General features: G+C 28.1%; 1 protein-coding gene across 2 annotated transcripts in view; it reads left to right on the top strand.

Moving 5' to 3' along the window:
- Nucleotides 1-25,377, top strand: part of Ca-beta (Calcium channel protein beta subunit) — a 222,683-nt gene that overhangs the window by 14,628 nt on the left and 182,678 nt on the right. The gene's annotated exons all lie outside the window — the stretch shown is intronic.

Raw genomic sequence — 25,377 nt, 5'->3', positions numbered from 1 at the left:
AAAACTAAGAATTTTTCTTTAGTTTTCCTTCACTTTCCTAACAATTAATTTTTGTAATGAGAGGGATTGCACCCATAGCAGATGAGATATTAGGAGATAAAATAAGAATTAATTTCATTATGATGATTATTATAATGGAAATAGGGAACAAAAACTAACAGTGAGTTGGTTCAGATTAGTGATTAAAGGGGAGGGATGAATTAGCATGTTTCATATGCACGCAACTTTGTCCACCTCTATCACATACCTTGTGTTGTTTTTATTTTTTTATTATATCGAAATGTAAATGTAAATTAAGATTAATGTATTGTAAATAGACTGCGCACGATTTTGTGTGTGTGTGTGTGTGTGTGTATGTGTGTGTGTGTGTGTGTGTGTGTGTGTGTATGTGTGTGTGTGTGTGTGTGTGTGTTATATTTTATTTTGTTTGTTTTTTAAATTATGTTATCATATTATTTTCAACCGTACAAAAAATTTAAAAAAAATAACATGAAGAAAAACACTTTCATTCCTGAGTTCTAAGTTATTAAAGGCCAGAGTAAATAAAGATTATTATGAATTTTTTTTTTTCATATTTGATTTTTAATGATTATAATATTTAAAAATTTAGGATTGTAGTTACCGCGATAACTCTTGTTTTATTTTTTACAGATTTTACAAAGGGATATAACCCTTTCTTTAACGTATATGCTTATGTACTATTTTCCAACTTCATCATAACGTTTAAACTATTCTTTGCAAAACTTTTTTTTAGTTGGACCCCTTTTGAGACCTACTTTTTCAAGATCCCGGTGCTTAAAGTTTAAAATCTTATTAATAATTTTATAAATTAGTATTCGACTTAAATTTTCAACAAATATAAAATGAATAAAATAGTTTCAGTGCGTGTTTACTCAGAAAAGAATCTACTTTTCCGAAAATGTACTAAAAAGTTCTACAGTATCACTGACTATATCAATTAGAATTCATTCTGAATACATTAATGCACAAACACACACACACACACACACACACACACACACACACACACACGCACATACTATATATTAGTTGTTATTTAAACTATACTGACAAGCATTCTTACGAGCACAGTTTATTTTTATATATTATCTAAAAAGAATTCTCCATCGAAACTTTGTAATATATTTCCAAAGAATATGTTTATAAGTTTTATTTGCCTCCCGTAAATTCCCCCCCAAAAAAGTTATTAAAGTTGTTTTAAAATCCTACTATTTTTATTCTTCATCAGCCTTTTTTTTTCTTTAAAAAAAAACCAGAAAAACAGGTATATCATGAGAGAATTAAAAAACAATTTACTATTTAAGAAAGACAATCTTGAAATTAATATTAATTTTGTCCCCCTTCAAGTTGCATTTTTGTTTCAGCTTTTTCACTGAAATCTTTCGGGAAAATATATTTTTAATGTGTAAATTATAAAAAAAAATTCCAAAAATATTTGAACAATTTTTATTTTAATTTAATTTGAATTTCTTTTATTAAATTGATTTTTCAGAACTAATGTCAATATTTTTTTCACAAACGCCTCTATTAATAACGTTTTTACTGTATTTTTTTATAAATGCAAATTAGCTTGACAGATCGGAACACTTCGCATCTGGCAATATTTTAAGTTATGAAATTACAAACTTGAATGTTAGCAAAGTTGAGGCAAGTTTATCCAGCAAGTACTGTTTTGTTAAAATCGGTTCGGGATGGTTTTTACATGATTCTTAGACAGACTAATGCAAACTGTGATTATGAGCTAATTTGATTCAAGATAATTCGTAGTTATCTTATACTTGCCGACTTACAGACATAGACGACTACTTTAGACGACTTACTACTTTAAGTACAGAACAAAATTAAGAATGCATCTAGCAACAAAAAAAAAGGTAGACTTCTTTGGATTTTATTTAAGTTAATATTGCGTAAGATTATTTATTATTTTTACTATTATTGTATTTGCCATGCAATAATGGCATTGTCTGAAATCATTTTAATATTCAGATAATTGTTACCTGAATCTTTATGAAAATTACTTGAATAACTTTCTTTAAAAGTAAAACATTTACCCCTTTCCAGACATCTTTAACACACTGTCGGAAGTAATGCCCTAACATATTTTCCATACAATGATTTTCTTACTTTTAAGTAAACATATCTGTGCCTATTGTGTTTTTGCACATGTTTTTTTTATTATAAGAGCGGCGGTGTTTTTCGAAGTCTAATTATGTGTTAAATAAAATTAAAAAAAAAAGGAAAATATCATCTTTACGATGCGTACATACTCGTACATTTTACAAAATGCTAGAATTGCTTTTCTTAGTCCTGCTACTGTAATTAGAAATACAAATTCTATTGATCAGATTAAATATCTATAAAAAAAAGTTTATTTTTTCATTTTTTGCAATTGTTTCATTTTGAGTTTATTTTTTCAAAAACCCCTTTTTTCTTATAATAAGATATTTACATCATGCACATAAAAAGGTAAAAAATCAGTTTTCAATTTTTCTTTTGATTTCAACTTTGAATCGTAGATTTAAACGGAAGGTATACGCCAAACGAAAAGGTTAGTTAGTTGATTGTAGTCTGTTTTTATTTTGAGACTGACTTGCAAAAAAATTAATATGTAAAAAAACCATTGGATTTTTAAAATTTTTAACAGTAAAACTTTATTACCACTGTACAGCTGTACAACTGTTGCTGTCTAAATAGATTTATTATTTTTATTATTATTATTGTTATTATTATTATTATTACTAAAATTAATTTAGCATATTATTATTTATTTAGCATATTTATTATTTATTTAGCATATTTATTATTTACTAAACAATAATTAACAATTATTAATAAGATTTATTATTAAATATCCAATGTTAAATTAATAGCTTATATTACATTATTTATGTAGATTTATTAATATAATTTATTTTAATTACCTCAGTTTAGAAATTATTTAATAGAGATGAAATCCGGTTGAAAATTATATTAACAATTTTCTACAATATAACTCAATTGTTTGTCAATTTTTAAAAATAAGGTAGTTTTGCTAATAAAACAGGTTTTGTAAAACTAATTACCATTGTAAATATTAAAGAAACCATCTAAATATTTAAGAAACTAAATTTCAATTGTTATTTTATCATTCAATTTTTAGTTTATAAATCGCAAAGGTAACATGAGAAAAGTTGATTGTAAGCAATTTATAAATAAAAATTTGAACTTGATTTGTACTATCAGTTTTTTACAATTATCTAATCTTTTATCATTTAAAACAAAGGTGAAAAATAAATCCACTATTCTTAAATAAGTACTCAAATAAAGAAATGATATATCAAAGAACATATAGATACTGTAATATCGTAGATGATAAAAATAGAAGTAGGCCACAATATAATAAATTCAATTATTCTTAACAGACTTTCTCAGTATTGAATACACTGTCACGTAGCATTTATAAGCATACGCTATTGGATCTAAGCCAATTTCAAAGAATTAACATTTTTAAATAGTTTAAATGATACATCAAGCTTATCATTCATTATAAAATGATTTAAATATATTAAAGAAAATTAATAAATCTTAAATAAATCTCTACACTTTAAAAACAAAATTAATAAAAATCGACATGCAGATCATAGATCTACCTCTAGTAATTATAAAAAAAGAAGAAGGTTTTAACTTACGCTATATTTGCGTGGCTTTTCTACTCGCTTCAACTAGAAAAATTCTTCGGCATTCTTCAGTAAGGCATACTCTATCTTAAGGAGATCAGTCGCTGTCCTAACTCTGTGGTACATGCGAACATTTTCTAGAAGCAGGCAAAATAGCCGTTTTTTTACTTGGGTAAAGCTGGGTAATGATACTACCTGTGGAAACTTTCCCGGAATTTCGTTTCATTTCTAGGGGTTGCAAAAAAATCCAAACAAATGACTGAAGTGTCTGCCAAGTTAAACTCTCGCCGCCTCTTAAAATCATCTGGTATAACAGAAATTTTATATCACTACATTGGACCTTCTGTTAGAAAAGATACAGATAACTAACTGCTTTACTCTTGATTTTAGTATGTTTGTTTTTGAAAATTATGGAATACGTGTTTTCAGGGACATATCATTACACCTTCAAGGCTTTTAATTAAAGCTAAAGTTATTATAATTATAAAATATTTGTTATACTGTCATGTATTTTTGCTTTAAATAAAATATCACAATTATTTATCTTAGAATTTTTTGAAATGGCCAGAACGAGTTGCAAATTGGGAATTAATACACTTTTTAGCTACCGTAAGTATGAATCATGTTAACAGGTAAATATTAAATTAAAAATGACAACTTTTCCATATGTTTATATTTATTAATGTACTACCATAGCTAAAAATAAAAATTTATTCCAAAAAAAAATACAACACCCAAATTTACCAAACCAAAAATATTTTTCCCGTAACCAAACAATCAATCTATTTAAAATATCTTCCTAATAATGTATTGAAATTGGATATTAAAATTATATCATTATTAAATTAAATAATCATATTCGTTCTGATGAATTTTTAGGTAGAACTAATAAATAAAAAAATTTAAATTATATACATACTCATTTTATATATACAGCTATTCAGAGCCACAATTATCCGTTACCACTAGCGCTTTTCATTGTTCTTACTTTATTTGCTTAATATCTTCCCATAATTGCTTTATAATTATTTCATATTATTAATATTTTTTATGGTTATAATTTCTTCTTTTTCTTTAATATTAATTTATATTTTTTGTCGCACTTTCTTGTAATGTTTTTCCGTTGATCCTTCCAGGAAAATACTGGGACAGTTCCTTTTTATATCTATATATTTCTTCCTTTTCTATTTAGCCTCCGGAACTACCGTAAGGTATATTACTTAAGAGGATAAATGAGGATATGTATGAATTGAAATGAAGTGTAATCTTGTACAGTCTCAGGTCGACCATTCCTGAGATGTGTGGTTTATTGAAACCCAACCACTAAAGAACACCGGTATCCACGATCTAGTATTCAAATCCGTATAAAACTACCTTTACGAGGATTTGAAATTTAAAACTCTCGACTTTAAAATCAGCTGATTTTTCGATGACGAGTTCGCCGTTAGACCAATCCGTTGGGTTTTGTATCTATATTGTAGTATACCCATGCGCAATCTCTCCTGAAATGATCTATATGATGTATTATTATATACTGGTCTGAATAAAATATCTATTTATTTACTGCAACAAATTGCTTGAAAATGAAATATCAAGTTTTATTCATATTATAAAAAATAAAATAAATGTTCATAAGAATAATAAAACCTTTCATTTTTTATTATTTAATTAATAATTTGCTTATTTTTATTTGATGTATTTTTATTTGCTAGTTTTTTTTTGTTTTTTTTTTAATAAAGAAAGAATAAATTGTATTCAATCTTTATTCTTGAATAAATACATTTTTTCATTTTTTATGTGCGATTGAAAGACAGATTGACAAAGACAGCTTAGTATAAAATGATCATGTGGAATGTTTAATTTTAATTTATATAACTTATTCCTTGTTTACGTTTAATCCTCCTTTATCACTTTTTTATTAAATATACCTATTCTAAATATGCATGCTAATTTATCTCCGAAAATATTCTTTGATAAAGTTAAAATAATTTTTAACAACTTTTTTTAATTGTTTTACAGTAAACAATTGAAATTTTCTATTAATTAATTTTTGAGGGGATTTTTTTCTTTGTAGTTGGTATGACTGATATTTAATGGTGAAATGCTAAGGTTGTAAGGATGATATTAAAATAAAAAAAAATAAAGTTAGAGTGCAGGCACTTCAATTATGTTGGCGACACTGGGTCGCGAGTTTTCTACAAAATAACGACACTGACACTGAGGGATGGTGGCGAAAATGTTAGGGGGGATCGTTTGCCGGGTGATGAGGGGAGAGTACTCTGCTGCTGTGCTAGTAGTACTACAAAAGTATGTCTTACTGCACTCTTATATACATTTTTTTATATCGTACACTTATTCCTTCGTAGATATTTCCATATAACGTAAATATTAATACTTAGAGAAATATATCTCTAAATGTTAGTTAAACTATTATGTATTGTTATTACAAATAAATTTAAGAAAAAATGTATGTGTTATTTAATGCAGTATTAACAACCGTTATAATCCCCACTGACAGTAATCTAAACTCAATATTTTTAATAAATTTCCAGCATTTATCAAAATATGAAATATACCTTGTTGAGCCAAAAATATATATGATATTTTTGCCATTAGTCATTTAACTGATTCGGTGCAACATTCATTTCTGTTCTTATGCCTAAATTCCTTTATCCTTTAGAACTCTTGTTAAAACTAAATTAGCTTGTATAATTATTGTTGTACTGAGTGATTCAAGAGGAAAGGGAAATAATTTGGGAACTGCTTGTATATCAATCAATATCTGCTTGTATATTTGCTTTCTTCTAGTATATTTCGCATTTCATACATCCGCATAAACAGGAATCTAAGGGAGTTAGATCCGGTGATCTAGGTACCCAATCTACCGGCTCTCTACCATTTATCAGTAAAATCCAATCCAATGGTCCTTCCAATTATCAATTATTCAATTATCAATGGTCCAATCCATTTATCAGTAAATTCTTCGTCTAAGAATTGTCTTATTACATTCGTGAAATGTATAGTGCTCCATCAAGTTTCGCCGATGAGAAATTTTCAAGCACTGTGAGAAATTCATTGTTTATAAATTCCAGATAATTTCTCCCCGTGACAGGTTGTTCTAGAATAAAAGGGCCTATTAATTGGTTGCCGATCATTTCATATCAAACATTCATCGAAAATCGTCGTTGGAAATTAGATTCAACTACGGCAGGTGGGTTTCTTCAAACAACCGATCTATTTATGCCATTACGTGTTAAAGTAGCTTCTTCACCGAATGTTTTTGTTTCACGTTTGACATCAGTGAAATTACGAGATATAAAGTTCTTTGACCTATTTTATTCAATGTTTTTAGTCAACCATCATGTTTGCTCCTTATACATCGCTTAAAGCCTTCCGTATGACCTCATTTCACCAGGAGAACTGAAATACGGATGAGATTTTTTGCTAGCCGTAACTCAATAACAAAGCGTTTTCGGACATAAGTGTGTATTATTTTTTTTCCTTATTTCAAACTACAAAATCAATTTCAAAATTATTTTCCTTTCCTGCTGAATCACTCTGTATATTTTAAGATATATTTTAAAAATTTACTCTTCTTTTTATTGATTCTATCATAAACTTCTTTCTTAGAATCGTATTAAAACATCTTCACATAGATTTTTATTTATTTTAGTAATGAAATCGTAAATCAAAACCCCTCGAAAAAATTTACATAGAAATAAAATTTAAAACTAGATCTGAATCGTTTTAATTTTTTTTTTTCAGTAGATTAAAGGAATTATCATAATTATAAATATTAAAAACAAATATTAAAAAATTATCATAAAATAAAGTAAGTAAAACCAACACGAAAAACACTATAAAAATTTTATTCTAGGTTAATAAAAAAAATTAATTAATAAATAAAAACTGGTTAAAGTTTATTTAAACACACATTTCACTTTCAACTTGGACAGTTTAAAGAGTATTAATTATTATTTATTTATTTTTACGGTTTTATGTTTGTATTATATTCATTTTATTTTCCCCTTCTACTAAAAATGATGACTGTTTAACAATCGAAATGCGCATCTAATTTTAGATTTTAATTTTTTCGTAAACGTTCTTTTGAGTTTGTTCTCTTTATAACCATAACTATATTAAATATAAATATATAATATAATATATAATAAATGTATAATATAATATATATTTCAGTATATTCCACATATCTTATTTTCCTAAACTTTCCTGTCCCTTTGTACCTTCTTATCCCTTAATATCTTCTGTGACACATTTTAAAACCCTGTATTCTTTTTCGTTTGATTTTTTTATTGTTCATATGTGATTACCATAAAACAAAATATTCCTATAAATCATGGAATTTTGAGTAAAGGGGTGTACTTCCTTCTAATTTCTAAATCTTTGATTTATACGGATGTCCAAAAAATAAATCTGCCGGTTTTAAATTAAATTTAATCTATAAAATTTATAATTAGAAATACATGTGTTTTATTACATGAAAGTACAAATTCTAATGTATTTGTTCACTTCTTAATGAAACTCAATATGAGCACCGTTTATCCACAATCCATCTCAATCAAACCGACAATTCACCTCATTCCAACTCTGACGAGCATGTCTGCAGGAACTGCTTCCACAGTTGCTGTTATTCTTTGGTACGCTGGAGATTTTCTTGGTATATGAGGTATTTTACGCCCCTAAAAAAGAAATCCATCAGCGTCAAATCGGGACTTCGCAGTGGGAGCTTCTCTGTCTATCCAGACTTCTGCGAACCTGTCGTTGAGCGCAGTCTATACCACTTCTGCATGTTGTGGAGGGGGTTCCCCCCTCTACAACATGAAATTTTCAAGTAGATGAGGAGATAAATGAGGATATCAAGTAGTAGAGGAGAAAATTTTTCTCCTGTTATTAAATCAACGTAATTCAATTTTTGTTTCTGTTAAGAGAACAAAATTATGAGCGAATTTAACGATTTTGTCTTGAATATTAACTCTTCTCCAATCTTAATTATTTCCTTAAATTCTTCTTAATAATTTATTTTATATACGTAAGATGAAATAAGTAAATTAAAATCATGTTATGTTTGTCATCGTTCTCTTTTCTTGCATATAATTAATTAATATTAGTTCTCCTTAAAAATGTATAAAGTAACACTAAATGTATAAAATAAATCAACAATTTAATTAATTTACTTTTAACAGAAGCAAATCGGTTGTTTAATAGCTGATTTTTGAAGTCGAAGGTTCTGAGGATCAAATCCCATCCCAACCCCGTAGGGGAAGACCTTGTGGCGATTCCAGTCGCCACACCACCCCCTATGTTCCGAGAGCTCAGGGGCTTTACCGGAGGTCCGTCTTTAGACCCTCTTAACTGATTACATCTCACAGTCATCAGTCAGGTTTCAGTCGGGATGCCACTGATTCAAATGCCTCGGCAGTTTATATCAGTAAAAATTATTATCTCGGCCAACGCCTTCGCTTTAGGCTTCTTTCGGACATCACTCTTCTTTTCCTCCAATATCACCCTCTGAACTAGTTAATTGTTTTTGTATGGATTTGAATACTAGACAGCGGATGTGGATACTGGTGTACTTAGGTGGTTGAAGTTCAATTAGCCATACGTCTCAGGAAAGGTCGGCCTAATTCTCTACAAGACTACACTTACTAGACTACATTTACATGTCATAAATATTATCATCTCATCTACCGTGGGGGGCGGGTTTGCTTATTGTTCACTAGTTTAATAAATTTCAACCCACCGATTTGGTCTAGTGGTGAACACATCTTCACAGATCAGCTGATTTGGAAGTCGAGAGTTCCAGTGTTCAAGTCTTTGTAAAGGCAGTTAGTTTTATACAGATTTGAATACTAGATCGTGGATACCGGTGTTCTTTGGTGGTTGGGTTTCAATTAATCACACATCTCAGAAATGGTCGACCTGAGACTGTACAAGACTATAATTCACTTACACTCATACATATCATCCTCATTAATCCTCTAAAGTAATACCTGACAGTAATTCCCGGAGGCTAAACAGGAAAAAGGAAGTTTAATAGATTTCAACGTATACATGAGGAGAATAGAATAAAAATGTAAGGATACAATCTATTAATTATACTTATAATCCTACATATTAATTTTTCTTAAATAATTAGTAGTAAGATAAAGAAAAAACTCTATAAATAAATTCTATAATTGTATTACTTTGATTAGTGTAAAAATTCTAGTAAGAAAGTTTTAATACAGAAAAAAGTGAAATATGGTTAAATTTAGTCCCTTCTTATATCAACTTTTGTATTAGGGCATGGGCAAATGATCTATAGAAAATGTTGAGTGTATTGACAGTCCGAGAGGAATAAATTAAAATATTAAACATTTTTAATAGTGTTATTCCTTAAGGTGAGACCAAAAATAAGTTAGAAGAAATAATGAGTACATTCAACGACAGGTGAAGTACATTTTGAAAATAAATAAGAGTAAAGAAAAAAGAAAAATGCGAGAAAAGAGAAAATAATAGTATTGGTGTTAAATATTCATATTAGTGAACATAACATATCAGAAATTGCAGAATTATGTTACATAAGTACTAAAATTACTGATTACGAAAAAAGTACGGATGATATCAAATGCACACTGAAAATAAGAAGCAAAACCCTTTACGTAGAAATATTATTTTCTAATATCCGACACACATTTAGAAATCAGTCATATGGTGGAGAATTATATACAATAGGATATCCAAAAAAGTAACCAAAAGTAGAACTTTTGAAAGATGATATTTTAAAAATTGGTAGATTGATAAAATTTAGAAAAAGGTTTTAAGATTAATTAGAAAAAAGCCTGTGGCAAATTCTTACTAGAAATAAAACTAGATTGTACGTTATACACGAGATTAAGATATCCCGGGTTAGTTAATTTAGCAGTAGAAGAAAGTATAGAAGGTAAAAAATGCAGCGGAAAATATAATTGTAGAGACAGATAAATATGTTAAGAAAAAACTCAGAATAAAAAGGCATTTAAAAGCACCACATACCAATAACGTTGAAAATATTTTAAAAAACGTGGAATGAAGATGCCATAAAAGATCTAATAGTTTATCTAACGATTATTTATTAATAAATTTACGAATACTTCCAGTTAAATTGTAATAAAATGTAATTATTTACTGATTACAATAAAATGCAGAAGGTAAGGAACTCTAAACATCTATCGAGTAAATACTATTGAAACAGTGAGATCGAGGAACAGTGAAAGCTTCAATAGCTCATTGACCTAACGACCTAAATAGATGTATAAATAATCGATTGGGTAATTTTCAAGATATGATGTGAAGACACTTTGCAAACAGTTAGAAGAGGAAAACAGATAGGTATTTTTTCTGCATATACCTGTATACGAGCATGTGTTTTTACAACCTTTGCGGTAGTAGAAACATGTATAATCTTTCTAAAATAGGTTTTCTGCAAATAATCCATATTTTGAACTGATAAGGAATTGAGTTGTTCGTATACTTAGTTTGAAGAAGATTAAGATGAGATGTTGAAACCAATCACTTTTCATAGCTCGTAGAAAAATTTTATTTTTATTTAAATAGCAAATCAGTTTCATTCTTGGATCTCTTATCAACTTCTGTTTAAGTTAACATTTTTTAAGAACAAAGTTTAACTTTAGCAAGTTTTAAAAAATCGGGTTTGTCATAAAAAAAAACTATCTTAACTATTTAAGTTAACTCTGTGTATCATTTAGTCAAAATACTGATGAAAACGTAATTAATTTAAAATAAATTAAGCAGAATCACTGAAAATTGTTTAGAAAATAAATTAAAAGTTGATAGAGAAAAAAAAGGAATATATTGTCATAAATTTAAATAATAATAATAGTGTAATTTAAGAGAATAGATTATCCATTTTACAATTAAAAAATTCTTGAACTTAAAAATAATTAAATATCAATTTTTTCTTTCAAAATTCAGAAACTATAAAAATATTTTTAATTATACCTGATGCTCTTCAGCCATTCATGGTTTAGAGAATACCCGGTTTCGTATTCTCTTTTATGTAATAATAGATAAAACTATATTTTTTGAAAGTTTTAATCGATAAATATTTTAATACAAGTCTAATTAAACATTAAAATGTATGCAAAATATTTAATTATATTTAATTAATATTATTTTTAAAAATCATCAATAAAGTAGTATTGTTCCAAAACTTCATTTCATCTCTGTGAAACTAATCTTCTAATTTAATTTTAAATAAAACGATTGTATTATTTTTTCCAATTGTTACGTTATTTATTAAAAATATTAAATACCAATAAATAAAGAAAATAGAATGCAGATAACGTAGTGAGAAGGATGCAATAACGAGATAAGAAAAATTAAAAACAAGAAACTATGTTTTACTGAAAAACTAATAATTTAGTACAATTTTTTTTAATTCGTTTCTAGGAAGAAATAGTTATTAAAAAAAAAAAAAAAACTCTTATTAATAAAAAAACTTTTAATAAAATCTGATTGAATGAAAACGCTAAATAAGCATGAGAGCGTAATGGAAAGTCAGCTAATCAGGAGGTTCGGTAAAGAGTGTGTCGGTTAGTACAAGTGTATATATTGGTTACTCTGTTATAAAAAGAAACGAAAACACAACTGTAACTAAAGTAAAAACGTGACAAAATAATTGATGGCGTAGGAAATCCGTGGTATATGCGTGTGTGAGCCGGCACGCGCGCATGAAAGTGTTATGTGTGCAGAAAGAATAAGTGCAAGAACGGGGTTAAGTTTAGGATCATAACAATCTGTAAGCGGCAAAAGAAGAAAAGACATTGGTCGAATGTGCATACGCATATAAATCTAACATCGGGTTTCGTTTGCGTTGTTACCACTGCACTGCGACACACCACAGACGACGCGCAACAATAGTATAGATTTACCATTTCCAACCCGCCATTTCCGCTCTGAAAAAATTCTGATCTGCCTCAGCCAAAGTTCTTTTTTTTTAATTTCTGATCTGAAAACTTTTTCAAAAAGAAGTTATGTTGAGATTTTTCCTTACAAATAGATTATTTGTAAGGAAATAATCTTTTTTTTGCATTTAAATGGACCAACTGTGATTTAATTATATAATAAATGCTAGTGTTTTATTCACACGTTCACGTACTGATTCTTCAAGGGTTATTTTAATTTTAAAATAACACCTCCTAAAGAAAGCCTATCATTGAATTGTAGAAAAACCTATATAGAAATATTTGTCAATGGTTTTTTTTAGTACTCTCCTTCTAAAAAATTAAAGGTACCGTGATAACATTACATTTTAATATTTAAAATTCCTTAACCCGAAAAAATTTATACTTAATTTCTTAGAAAATAACTTTAAAATAATGAATGTTGCACGCATTGCAGCATAAAATTAGGCTACAATTACTTTTAAATTTGAAAGTATTTTTCACTCCTCCCAAAATTTAATTTGTAAAATTATAAAGAAAGTTATGAAAAAACTAAATAAAATTATTGAAAAAATTAAACAAATGATTCTAGCCAACAGACCTGAGATTTTTATTATTATTCAACCTATCGAATAACTACATAATTTATATATTTATATGATTTTACCACTATTTTATATTATTTATAACTATTTTACAAGTTACATATTTTTTATTTATTTTTCTAAATAGAGCTTATAATGAGTGAAAGCAGTATCTAGATATATACTGCTGCTATGTAAAGGCATCACTTTATCATAAGAATAAGAGATAAGTTTAAAAACTGTTTTTTTGTTAAAGCGAAAAATAATTTTTGATGCAACAAATACTTATAGGATCATTTTTCAATTGTTTCCTTCTTTTGATTTAAAAAATAAAGTAATTTTGTGAGGATAATCAACTATAATTTTTTAACTATCACTGTAAATACTATATACTGAAATCACTAAACAATTAATAGAAAATTTCTCGTATTATAAGAACATCATTGCCAGTTTTTTCTCAGAAATAATTAATTAACAATGTATAATTACCGATGTAATGTTTTTTTAGGCAGATTTCATAAGAAAGCTACCTATTTTAATGGGTACCAGGATTCTACTTCCGGAAAATTTTGACATATCTTCGCGTTTCACATTTCCCAGACCCCAAAACCACCGTCAGTTTAAAAGTTTATATATACATTTATGTATATCTATATATTTCACTTTCTTGTGGACACGATAACTGCCGTAATTTTGCGCCAATCACTTTCAAATTGATACATAAAATATAACGACCCAAAATCTCGTTAGTTTTCATTAATGGGCAAAATCGGACAATGGGGTGGAAGTGGAGGAGCTTTTTTGAAAAAAAAACAAAATATTGCTATAACTTTATTATTAAGTAAAATATTGAATTCTTTTAAAGTTCCTACGATTCTTTGAATAAGGGCCTAAAACTTATTTAAGTAAAGTTTATTGATATCACCAACCATCTGCCCGGGGGGGGGGGGGAATGGGATTTCGAAGACAAAAAAAATTATATCCTCCTTAATAGGCACAGTATAGAAATTGGTTTAAAGTGGTCGTTAGTCCTGTAAACATTATCTAAAACTTTTCTCTGAAACAATCTTTGATATGACCAACCCTTACGGTAAAGGATGACCAAAATATTGCTGGAATTGTAAGAGGATGGGACTTGTCATATGCTAAACTTGTGAAACTTTTTTCACATCGCAACCATTGTCGTACTGAGTAAATTTTAAGTTTTTCTTAACTTTAAGGTTGAAATCTTTTTTATCCTCTTCTTAACACCGGTGAAATCTACCTCCGACTTCCGGCGTGCCGAAAGGGATTTTTTCTATTATTTTTTATTTTACTTGTATTTTTATATTTAACTAATAATTTTATTTAACCTAATATTTGTATATAAGTATACAGTTTAATTTTCATTGCTTATCTCTTGGCCGGAGAGGTAACATCTCCTTCTTTCATCGGGAAATTGAAATCCCAGTCAGTCACAGCATTTTGCCCTAACTAAAAATTTGCATATAGCATTCCTCCTACTAGGACGACATCAAGAATATCTAACATAAAAATCCGACTTATGTAACCCTAAAAAATGGAGGGAAATTTCCATAAAAGACAAACAATATTATCGAATAATATTTAAGTACGAAAACTACTTTATACTGCATATCTGAGAGGTGTTTGAAGGTAGAAAAAATTGGGTTCTACATAGTTAAAAAAAAGCATCTGAAAAAACACAAATTTGAACCTCTAGGCCTACAGCTTAATTTTTACTAGCACTATCAAATTTTACCATTACAAGTATGTTGAAGTAAAGAGGTGAAATGCGGAGTTAATAAGTTGCATTGTTTCACCGTAACACAGACTGCATTGTTATAAATTAACAGCTGATAAGTAACAATTATCAGATGATATTAACACTTAAGTTAATTTTTATTTCGAAAATAATATCAGTTGATACAGCCGTTTAATTTGTTGTATTGTTAATTATTAATTCTTGTTTATTATTATCAATATTACATCACTGTTTAAAGCTCGTTATTGTATGCATTATGAATGTAAAATGCAATAAGATTGCGTTTTACTTCGTTATGTTGTTAACACGATTTTTCCATCATTGCATTAACAGAAAAACGATTTTCACCAATGTTTTTCTTTAAGATTTTAAATCGAAATCATGTGTCATATGTCCACCTTTCTGTTTAAAAAAATTAAGTTTGTTTGGATTGGCGGATCCAAGATGGTTGAAAAAAATTAAAAACCCACCATAATGCAGATTTTTTTTAACTATGTAGAACCCCATTTCTTTCTCCCTCCAAACACCTTTCAGATATGCAGTTTAAAGCTGTGTTTCCATACTTAAACGTCTCCCGATATATATATATATATATTATAATTTTTTATTTTTATTTTTCTTTGTAGATTGTAATAAATTACATATCTAACTAAATAACCAAAGAACTTACGCCATCTAAATTAATTAACATTAGAAGTAATGTATATTCCCAGAGTACCTTAACCCACGCTCGATTAACACAGTTTCTCTGCATTCCATTTTCTTATTTTTACGAAAACTCAGTTTTATAAGTTTTATAAGACTGTTATATTTCTTGCGCACAGCGTTTTTTGACACAAGCAGCGTTTTTTTGTAAGTCTATTTATATTTTAATTAAACGTAAATATAAAATATAACTTCTTCAAAAAAAATAAAAATCTAATACTAACTACAGAAACAGTACAATGACGCACTCAAAATTAATTTTTTTTCTAAATTTTAACTTAAAAAAGTCGGTGAAAAATTAAATTTTAATAGATTTTTGGTAGTTTTTAAATTATTGCCGAATTCCGAAATTCAGAATTTGAAGAAGAATCGAGAAAATATTACTTTTTTTTAAATTTTTAATATTATTTTTAAAATAATGTTTTAAAATATATAATTTTTTTTAATTTTTAATATACTTTTACTTTCCCGTCTAGCGCTATAGCTGAGCTATAGGTTTAGAAGGGAAATACTGTAATTGGTCGAATTTGGGCATATGCGATTTTCACCGGATCTTTATGTTTTGACACCTAAGGAATCCAAAAAACACAAAAACCGGATGGAAATGTTCGCATGTAAGTGTGTGTGTTCGGTGTTTTACACCTTACATCTCCGGAACTACTCAACCGATTTTGACCAACTTGATCAGATTACTTCTGACCATATATGGGGCATTGATGCCATTAAATTTTTAACTTAAAAATGGTCAAGGGGGTGAGACTGTAGAGCAAGGACACCCTCAGTATCTCGGGATTTCGCCTAATTAATGTGTTATTTGTCTTAGGCACATTTGTTTACGATTAAAAAATAATAATAATAATATTTGAAAAAAAAACTTTGCAAAATCGCAACCTCACCAAATAAAATCGTCTAAATAAACTAGTGGCTAAGTGGGTATACTGCGTCAATAGTAACCCCTCTCACCACAAGCAGCCCTAATGTAGCATTGACGTCTGCTATGTTGTGACGTCACAGGTAAGTGCTAGAATTAAATAAATTAATAATATTTTAAGTATAAAGAAGCATTTAAAGTGGCCGCTAGTACCGCCACAACTGCGCGAATGAAATACGGTATGCGCGCCAGCTTTAGTTAGAATCATTGAATTAAATAAACAAAAGAAATATTATATTTGAACAAAATGATAAATATTATTAATTAAGTTGTGTGTGTAAGCTGTGCATCAGCAAAAAAGCGTGACGGGAAAGTCCTACCTCTGTGTTATCTGCCTTTTTTAAACATATTTACTCTAATTTATTTGATTAACAAAAGAGAAAAATTCCACAAGATACCGATCTTTGTTTTATTAATTGCAAAAACTTGCGCGCGCGTGCAAAGAAATATCGGTTTCTTTCTAAATCTAAAAAATATAAAACAAACCTATATGGTATAGTACAAATAAATAACTAAAAGGTTATTAGTGATAAAATTAATCATGAAAGTTATTTGAGGACAGGATTTCGATCAGAAACTATTCAGAGATAGCTTTATTTATAAATAAGTAAAGGTAAATTTAAGTGAGAATCTAAAGTTATTTTATTACAATTTAATTTGATGTCGAGTGAAGACTAATTACAAGTGATCACTATTTCAGATATTCGGGGTCGATGCGGATATCCTTTGATCGAATAATCAGAGTTAAATTGTAATTATGTTTATACTTTGCCAGAACTTTCGTATATAGTTGAATGTCGTAATGCAGATAACATTTGCTATATTCTTAAACATTCCTCCACACCCTTTTTTTCTCTCTTTCTAAATACGTGCATACATAGCTGCGCTTCTGTATTAAGTGAGTGTCGGTTTAATGATAACTAAAGGTTGTTTTATATGTAAAGTTGTTGTTTTACAGTCGAACAGAATATTTTTCTTATACTTGTAACAGACGATGGCTATACGCCAGTTGAGCGATCTATGTTGAGCGATTTTTTCAAAGTCATTGTAGCGCATATAAACCTTGCCAAAAACTTATAAGGCTTTTGATAACATTACATAAATAATGTTCTTATATTCTTACATCATTGCTACATACTGCTTTTTGTGAAAATAATAGTTACAATTTATATAATACATATGAAGTCATTTTTCTACAGAAATTATATTTACACTTTTTACTGTGAGTATTCTTATTTATATTATACCTAATCGTTTTAATTGTTTTCATGATTCATAGAATCTAGATTGTTCTACACATCGTGATAGAACATAATGTATTCGACAATTTTCTAGATTTATAATTATGGCACTGCCTAACTTAGGAATTGCTTTCCTTAATTTCTTCAAATACGCATTATACATTTCACCTTAATTTTTAGAATAAAACTTGATATTGCTATAAAGATAAGAGAAAATATTACGGACTAAAATTAACATTTTTTCAAAATTAAAATATATTATTTTTTTCGTTCCGGATGCATCACAGAGTTTTTCTCCCCTCTTGAAATCATTTAAAGCAAAACATAATTATGAATACATTCATTGTATGTATATGTTACGGTAAAACCCCAAATAAATTCTAACATTTACCAAGTTACTTGGTAAAAGTTCAAAAAAATCTTGAAAACACATTTAATTCGGACTTTTACCAAATCGTTTCGGTCATTGTTAACAATTACCATATTCTGTTGGTAAAAATTGACAATTCTGTAACGAAATCACTTCTACATAGGAAAGAGCATGAATTTAAAAATGCTCTTCTCAATTTCGGGATTTCAGTTCAAAAATTGCATTAAAATTAATCATTTTCAAACGTGAGAATAATCAATTAATAGTTAACTCTTAAATACACAGTCTGGGTCTAACACTCGGATTGTTTTTTTAACCCAATTTATTTTCAATTTTTGCAGCGGGAAAAAAGTTTTGAATTAGTGAACGTTTTTCATTAAATTCAGTCATTTTGTTCGTTTAAACCATTCTAAAACTTAAGGAAAGATATAAAAAACCTAAAAATGAACTAAAAATTCTGTTTTTTTAAATATAGCCTTCCAGTTTTCTGTTTATCGTAAAATTCGTCTTTCCTTTTACAAAACACCATGATTAAAAAAAACATGCTGCTAAGAAAATGTGATTAAATTTTATTTAATATTATTGTCAACCTTTACCAAACAGTCTATGGTAAATGTCAATAATGACCAAAACTATTTGGTAAAACTCCGAAATAAATGTGTTTTCAAGATTTTTTCGGACTTTTACCAAGTGACTTGGTAAATGTTAGAATTTACCGGTAAAACTTAAGATTTACCGGTATTCGGCGTTTTACCGTAACATATATATAAACATTTGATCGGAAAATAATTTATTCTAATTTAGGCTTAACGGAAAATTTTGTCCTAATTTTTCCTTAAATGGAAAATGATTCCATTTAAAAGTTTTTTAGGACAATCAATCTAAAAAATTAAAAAGCGGCTCAAAAAATTCAGTTGGTTCTGTTAAAATTGTTGTTGAACTCAAAAGATCAGTAAAAAGATTTCCATTTTTACTTGTAATAAAATTAAATTGCTAATAAGCAAATTTAGCGTACCATAAAATTTGTAAAAAATTTAATTCTTAAGGAATATAAATTAAAGGAATTACACAGTCGAAAACTAAAAATGTTTTTAGAAATTCGACTTTCATGTAAAATAAAAAACGCCTAAATCTAGTAGAAAAACACCATTAACACGTTTTAAGAATATTCAGTTTTCTAAATTACCATTATTAAAATTAAATAAATTAAAAATTATAATTGTATTATAATCTTTACTAATTATAATAGTAAAGATTCTGTTTGAAACGGTCTTTATTGAATATTCAATGGCTGTTTTACAATAAATTATCATTAATAACACACGTTATTTACTTCTTAACACATTTAAACATGTCAAATTCATTCAATTAATTTTGCTAATTTTTTTTTTCATAATTTAATAATAAGTCTTTCTGTTATTAATAATAATAACATTAAATATTAAAATAATATTAATAAGACTGATCTCTCTCGCTCTCTCTCCCCCTCTCTCTCTCTCTCTCTCTCTCTCTCTCTCTCTCTCACTCTCTCTCTGTTTGTCTGTCTCTGTCTCTCTCTCTTTTTTCTCTCTCATTCTCTCTTTCTCTCTCTCTCTCTCTCTCTCTCTCTCTCTCTCTCTCTCTCTCTCTCTCTCTCTCTCTGTGTGTGTGTGTGTGTGTGTGTGTGTGTGTGTGTGTGTGTGTGTGTGTGTGTGTGTGTGTGTGTGTGTGTGTGTGTGTGTGTTTGAAATTTAATACGTTTTGTATAGTATTGTGTTGCGTAAAAGATTCATACAATTTTATGTAAAATTTCATGGAGTAGTTGCGCAACATAAAAGATTAAAAATACTTCATATTTTTTTATCCAGTCATCAGTCGATTGATAGATTTAGTGCACTACGTTCGTTTCTATTGTATGCTACCGCTTAGCCCAACATATATCGTATATCCTTAATTATTTATTTCATGCATTACAATATTTTGTTTTCCTTTATTGATATTACTTCATATTAATTTTTATAGAACCAAATTTACTAACGTTAATCCTGGATGTCTTAATATATATAAAATTGGGTAATCTAGTAACTTTTGCAATATTTTTCTATTAACTTCTCTTTTTTACGATACAAACTCTTCATTCTGTATTTTATCAAACTACCTAATTTTTCTAATTCTGTAGCATTTTTATTCTTATATATAATGCTGAATTAAAATATTAACTACACGAAGATATTAAAATAATTTTAATAAATTTTTAATTATTTAAGTATATTATTAATGCGTAATTGAAATAAATTTTAATTCAACCAGTTGACTTATATTGAACAGTTTTCTTTAATCATGATTTTTATTACGAGGGCGTCGCCTCAAACATATTTTCTGCTTGAAAACAGAAGTATTAGAAAAAAATAATTTACATTACTTTCGAATGTCACATCGTGTAATGCCACATATTACGGAAATATTGGCTTTACTCAAACCGTTTCAAATTAGAAGTGCTTATATGGTGTAATTTAGGCTTTGTGTTTCGATTCATTTACATGTTTAATAATTTATACACGTTAATTAAATAACAGCTGCAAATTACAGTACTTAAGCATAATAATACCGCTTTGTATTATTAAATAAAAAGTTAACGATATCCTTATAATAGAAAAGCTAATTCTCATTCCAGTATTATGTAAAATTTTAATATTAATTATTTTTAAAAAGTTAAAGTTAGTGCACTTTGTTTCTTTCTATTGTGTGCTACCGCTTAGCCCAAGATATATCTTATTCCTTAATTATTTATTTCATGTATTACAATATTTTATTTTATTTTTCTTACAAAAAAAAAAAAAATATAAAATCAAACGTCTTTTCCCATATTTTTTAGGTATTAGATGATTAGTGTTAATCGATTCAGTTTATTTTTCATTTTGATCGCCTTTGGAAGCGTACTTAAAAGTTGCTTTGCGTGGATCCGTTGTTCGCTTCACTTAGCTGAGAGATTCTTTAAGTTAGCAGCAAAAAATGAAGAAAAGTTTGTCCTTACGAAATTATTTTTTTTATTTGAATTTTCCGATAGATTGGTAATCTGTGTTAACCCGAAAGGTTTTTAATTATTGCTTGTCGGAGAAAACCGGATAGGAACCCATAACCAGCTCTCCTCCAATATCACAAGCTAGAATTCATTGGCATTACAGGTCTCGGTATCCTCAATAGAGATCTGAGTTAGATATGCACCTATAAAACCAAAAATAGGAAAGAAGGAATCATGGTCAAATATCTGTGGATTGTGAATGAGGGCGAGAAAAACACAGAATAAAAGGATAATCTTATCCAGACTAAAGTTTATGTCCTCCTCCAGTCAGCACCTTCCGCCTACAATCCCTGGGCAAATCGGAGGATTTTATCCGGATATAAACACATGAATGATCGATGATTTCATCTCGATCAAATCTTTATTTTAGATGCTACAACGAAAATTATTTTTCGCCAGAAGCAATCGAAGAGCTAACCGAAAACAGATCCAGGAATCGTAATCGCCGAACTTCAAGATTTTTTTGGCGTGTGGGAATATATATGTATATAGTTATAAACTTTTGAGCCAGTCCTCTACTAGACGTTTTACTAAATTACACCTCAAAGTATTGCAAATAAGAATTATTTTGGTAAATGAACGAAATGCGTTTATTACTACTAAATAATTTTCAAATATACTTGTATTTTTATTAATGTTTTTCTTTACTTTATTAAGATTATTCCAACTAAGTAAAATATTTTTTATTAAAAGAATTAAAGGTTTCAATAATAGCATAATTGATGCGTACTTTGAAAATTAACATTTTTTTCATATATATAAAATCACTTTTATCTTAAATCATATTTATTAATTTTTTTTTAATATAGTATGTGGTTGTTTTTTCTATTGCTTTTTCTCAGCAAAAATTTCGAATTACTTAAAAAAAAACATTATTCATATTTATTGATATTAGTTTATTGATATTAAATTATATTCAAATATTTTTTTTCTTCATTATTTTCATTACTATTTCATTTAGAGGATACATTTTTTCAAACTATTTTTTCAATTACTATTCATGAATAATAAGATTACAGAACGAAATATTTATATACCTCTAGAAATTATCTTTTCATATAATTTTGTGTAATGCTATAATTAACGAGTTAATACTTAACAGCTATTTTTTACGAGAAAGCTGATTTTTTCAAATCTTCTTAATATTACGTTTACGACAATGATACCTTTTTTCAAAATGAATTGTTATCGTTCTGAATTTATAACTGGACAAATTAACTTCATAGACTATTAAGCTTCTTGTACAGTCGGGTTAACATATTTCTATATCACAATTCCTTGTTACTTCCCTGTACGAAGTAAAGGAAAGTATTTGATCGCAAAAATTTCGGTTTTCAGATTTCAGCGGAAATATTAATTTTGTCCGTCTCTGAATCCATTTTGACTAGTTTCGGCGTGTCGTCTGTACGGTACATATGTACGTATATATCTCACATAACTCAAAAACGATTAGCCGTAGGATGTTGAAATTTTGGGTTTAGGACTGTTTTAAATCTAGTTGTGCACATCCCTTTTTAATTGCAATCGACTGGACCAAAGTGTTCAAAAAAGTCCAAAATCAAAGTTTTTTTTTTATTTCTGACATTTCTTAACTGCAGTAATAAGACCTCATTAAAAGCTCTTCACGATATATCATAAGTGGTACTGATTTTCATCGGTTCCAGAGTTATAGCCAAATAAAATTTTAATTAATGAAATATTTGGATCTAAACAGCGGAAGGCACATCGGTTCATATCCCACTTCATCTCCTTTTTTTTAACTTTTTTTTTAACTTAAATATATCGATTTATTAATAATTATTTACCTCTGATTTTAAAAAACATGTATATATGTACTTTAATAGGCGTACAAGGAAGTCACGTAGTATCCATATCAGATTTTATTTAATTCATAGTAGCACGATTTAATACCTTACCACCAAAATGTAATTTTTTGTATAGTGAAAGAGCTACGTCCTTTTCAGTTTTGTTATACATGTCCAGCAAGTAAGCAAATAGCTGTAGAGAATGAGCTGTAAAATAGGTGAGGTGTACTTGCGTTAAAGAGGTCTTTTCACCACTTGTATAGCTGACTGTCTTTAGAGAACACGTTTTTATCCACCGCATGAGTGGGGTTTTTATTATACGTACACAATATACAAGTATTGCACAGTAGTACCAGTTTGTTTAAATTGGCCAACTACTTTCCACCGCTACAAGTATTCAATGATAACGTCTTACTTTAGTAATAAGCAAAAATATTTTACGTGACAGCCACGGTATCATCGACCGTGAAAAGCAGTGGTCTTGTTAAACCGTATGTTTTAATTTTTTTTTTCATTTTTTTCTTCAGTAACAATCTTGTTTAATTAATAAAAACATAACCTAATCATATTTCTACTTTAAAACAGGGCCTTAGTTTAACTTTATTTGGATAAATCTGTTAAAATTTTTTCTGCAGTTCCATCTATTTTAATATAAATCACAAAAAAATTAAAAAAGTATTTCAACCAGTTAAGAAATTTACTCCCGTCAGAATTTTGTATTTCACGACATTTTGAAGTCATGTGATTTTAAAAACATTTAAATCATTTTTTTAAAATTATTATTTAAAATCTTTAAATATTTTTTTTATGTTCTAGTTATTATCTTAGGAATACATTAATATACAATTATGAAATTTTTCTCAATAGAAAGTCCAAAGCCTGCTTTACAATATGTTTTAAAATATTAAAGGTTTTTAATATAAGAAAGTGTTAAGAAATCGGCATACAATATAAAGAATACAGAAGTGCATTAAACCAATCAATCAAATGGCACGCAAAAAAAAATTCATTATTATTTTTAATTATTTTACGTTATATACTGCACACGCATTAAATGTTTAGGAGGTCACATTACATAGAGCATATACATACGACAATTAAATTCTTTATAAAATATGTGATAAAAGTTTACTGTTTATTAACAAAAGATTGTTTTATCTTAATTTAATTTTTTTTCTACAATAATAACCATGATTTCGAAGTCAAGAGTTCCAAGTTCAAATCCTAGTAAAGGCGGTTACTTTTATACGGATCTGCATACTAGATCGTGGATATCGGTGTCTTTGGTGGTTGGGTTTCAATTAACCACACATCTCAGAAATGGTCGACCTGAGAATGTACAAGACTACACTTCACATACATTCATAGATATCATCCTCATTCATCCTCTGAAGTAATATCTGACGGTGATTCCCGGAGGCTAAACAGCAAAAAAAAACAATTAATAATTTGAAAAATTAATTTATAAATTGGAACAGAAAATAGAATAGGATGTTTATCAAGAGAATTTAACGCGTTTAAACCTGTTGTTGAGAACAATCGTAATTACTAATGTTAATTTTGCATCAAATAAACAATCATTTTGAGCGTCCTTAAAATGACCTTTATTGACATAAATAAATTTAAATTTAAATTTTTGATAATGCTAGATATAACATTTTCTACCACGTTCTGGTACATTTTGTTTTAAATAACGTTGAATTTCTTAAATTTGTATTCGTTTATTTTTTTTGTATAATTTACATCATTTTCTCTTTTAATTTAGTTTTTTACAAGTTATACTGCAATGACATATTTATTTACTTTCGAGTGGTAGCGTCTCGGCCTTTCATCAGGAGATACTGGGTTCGAATCCCGCTCACTCAAGGCATTTTTCATACGCTACATTTCCATATCGCACACACAAGCTTCAAGATTTGTGGCAATACCATCAAGCAAAAAAAAAAAAATTTATTGTATTTCTGTCATATTCAGCCAATAGCACCAATAAAGTAAAATACACACATATATAATAATGTGTTTAATTTGTCCTTAATTTATAATTAATCTGCCAACGTATTAGTTGGATTGTTGATAGTCTTATTAGCAAATCACTGTTAGATTCCCTAGTTATCCACAATTTTTTGGAAATTACATTACCAAAAAAACGAAGTCAAACAAACTAAAAATTATATAACGAAGTTATCCAGTAAATAAATCTATGAATTGGAAGATTCAGGATAGGATAATACACAAATCACCCGGTATTGCCACGTTCAAATGTAAGAGTTGTTTAACATCGACATTTATAACCTCA

The sequence above is a fragment of the Lycorma delicatula genome, chromosome 2, assembly GCF_047948215.1.
Source record: "Lycorma delicatula isolate Av1 chromosome 2, ASM4794821v1, whole genome shotgun sequence".
NCBI classification, from domain to species: Eukaryota; Metazoa; Arthropoda; class Insecta; order Hemiptera; family Fulgoridae; genus Lycorma; species Lycorma delicatula.
The sequence above is the reverse complement of the archived record's forward strand: the minus strand, read 5'-3'. Positions and strand labels throughout refer to the sequence as shown.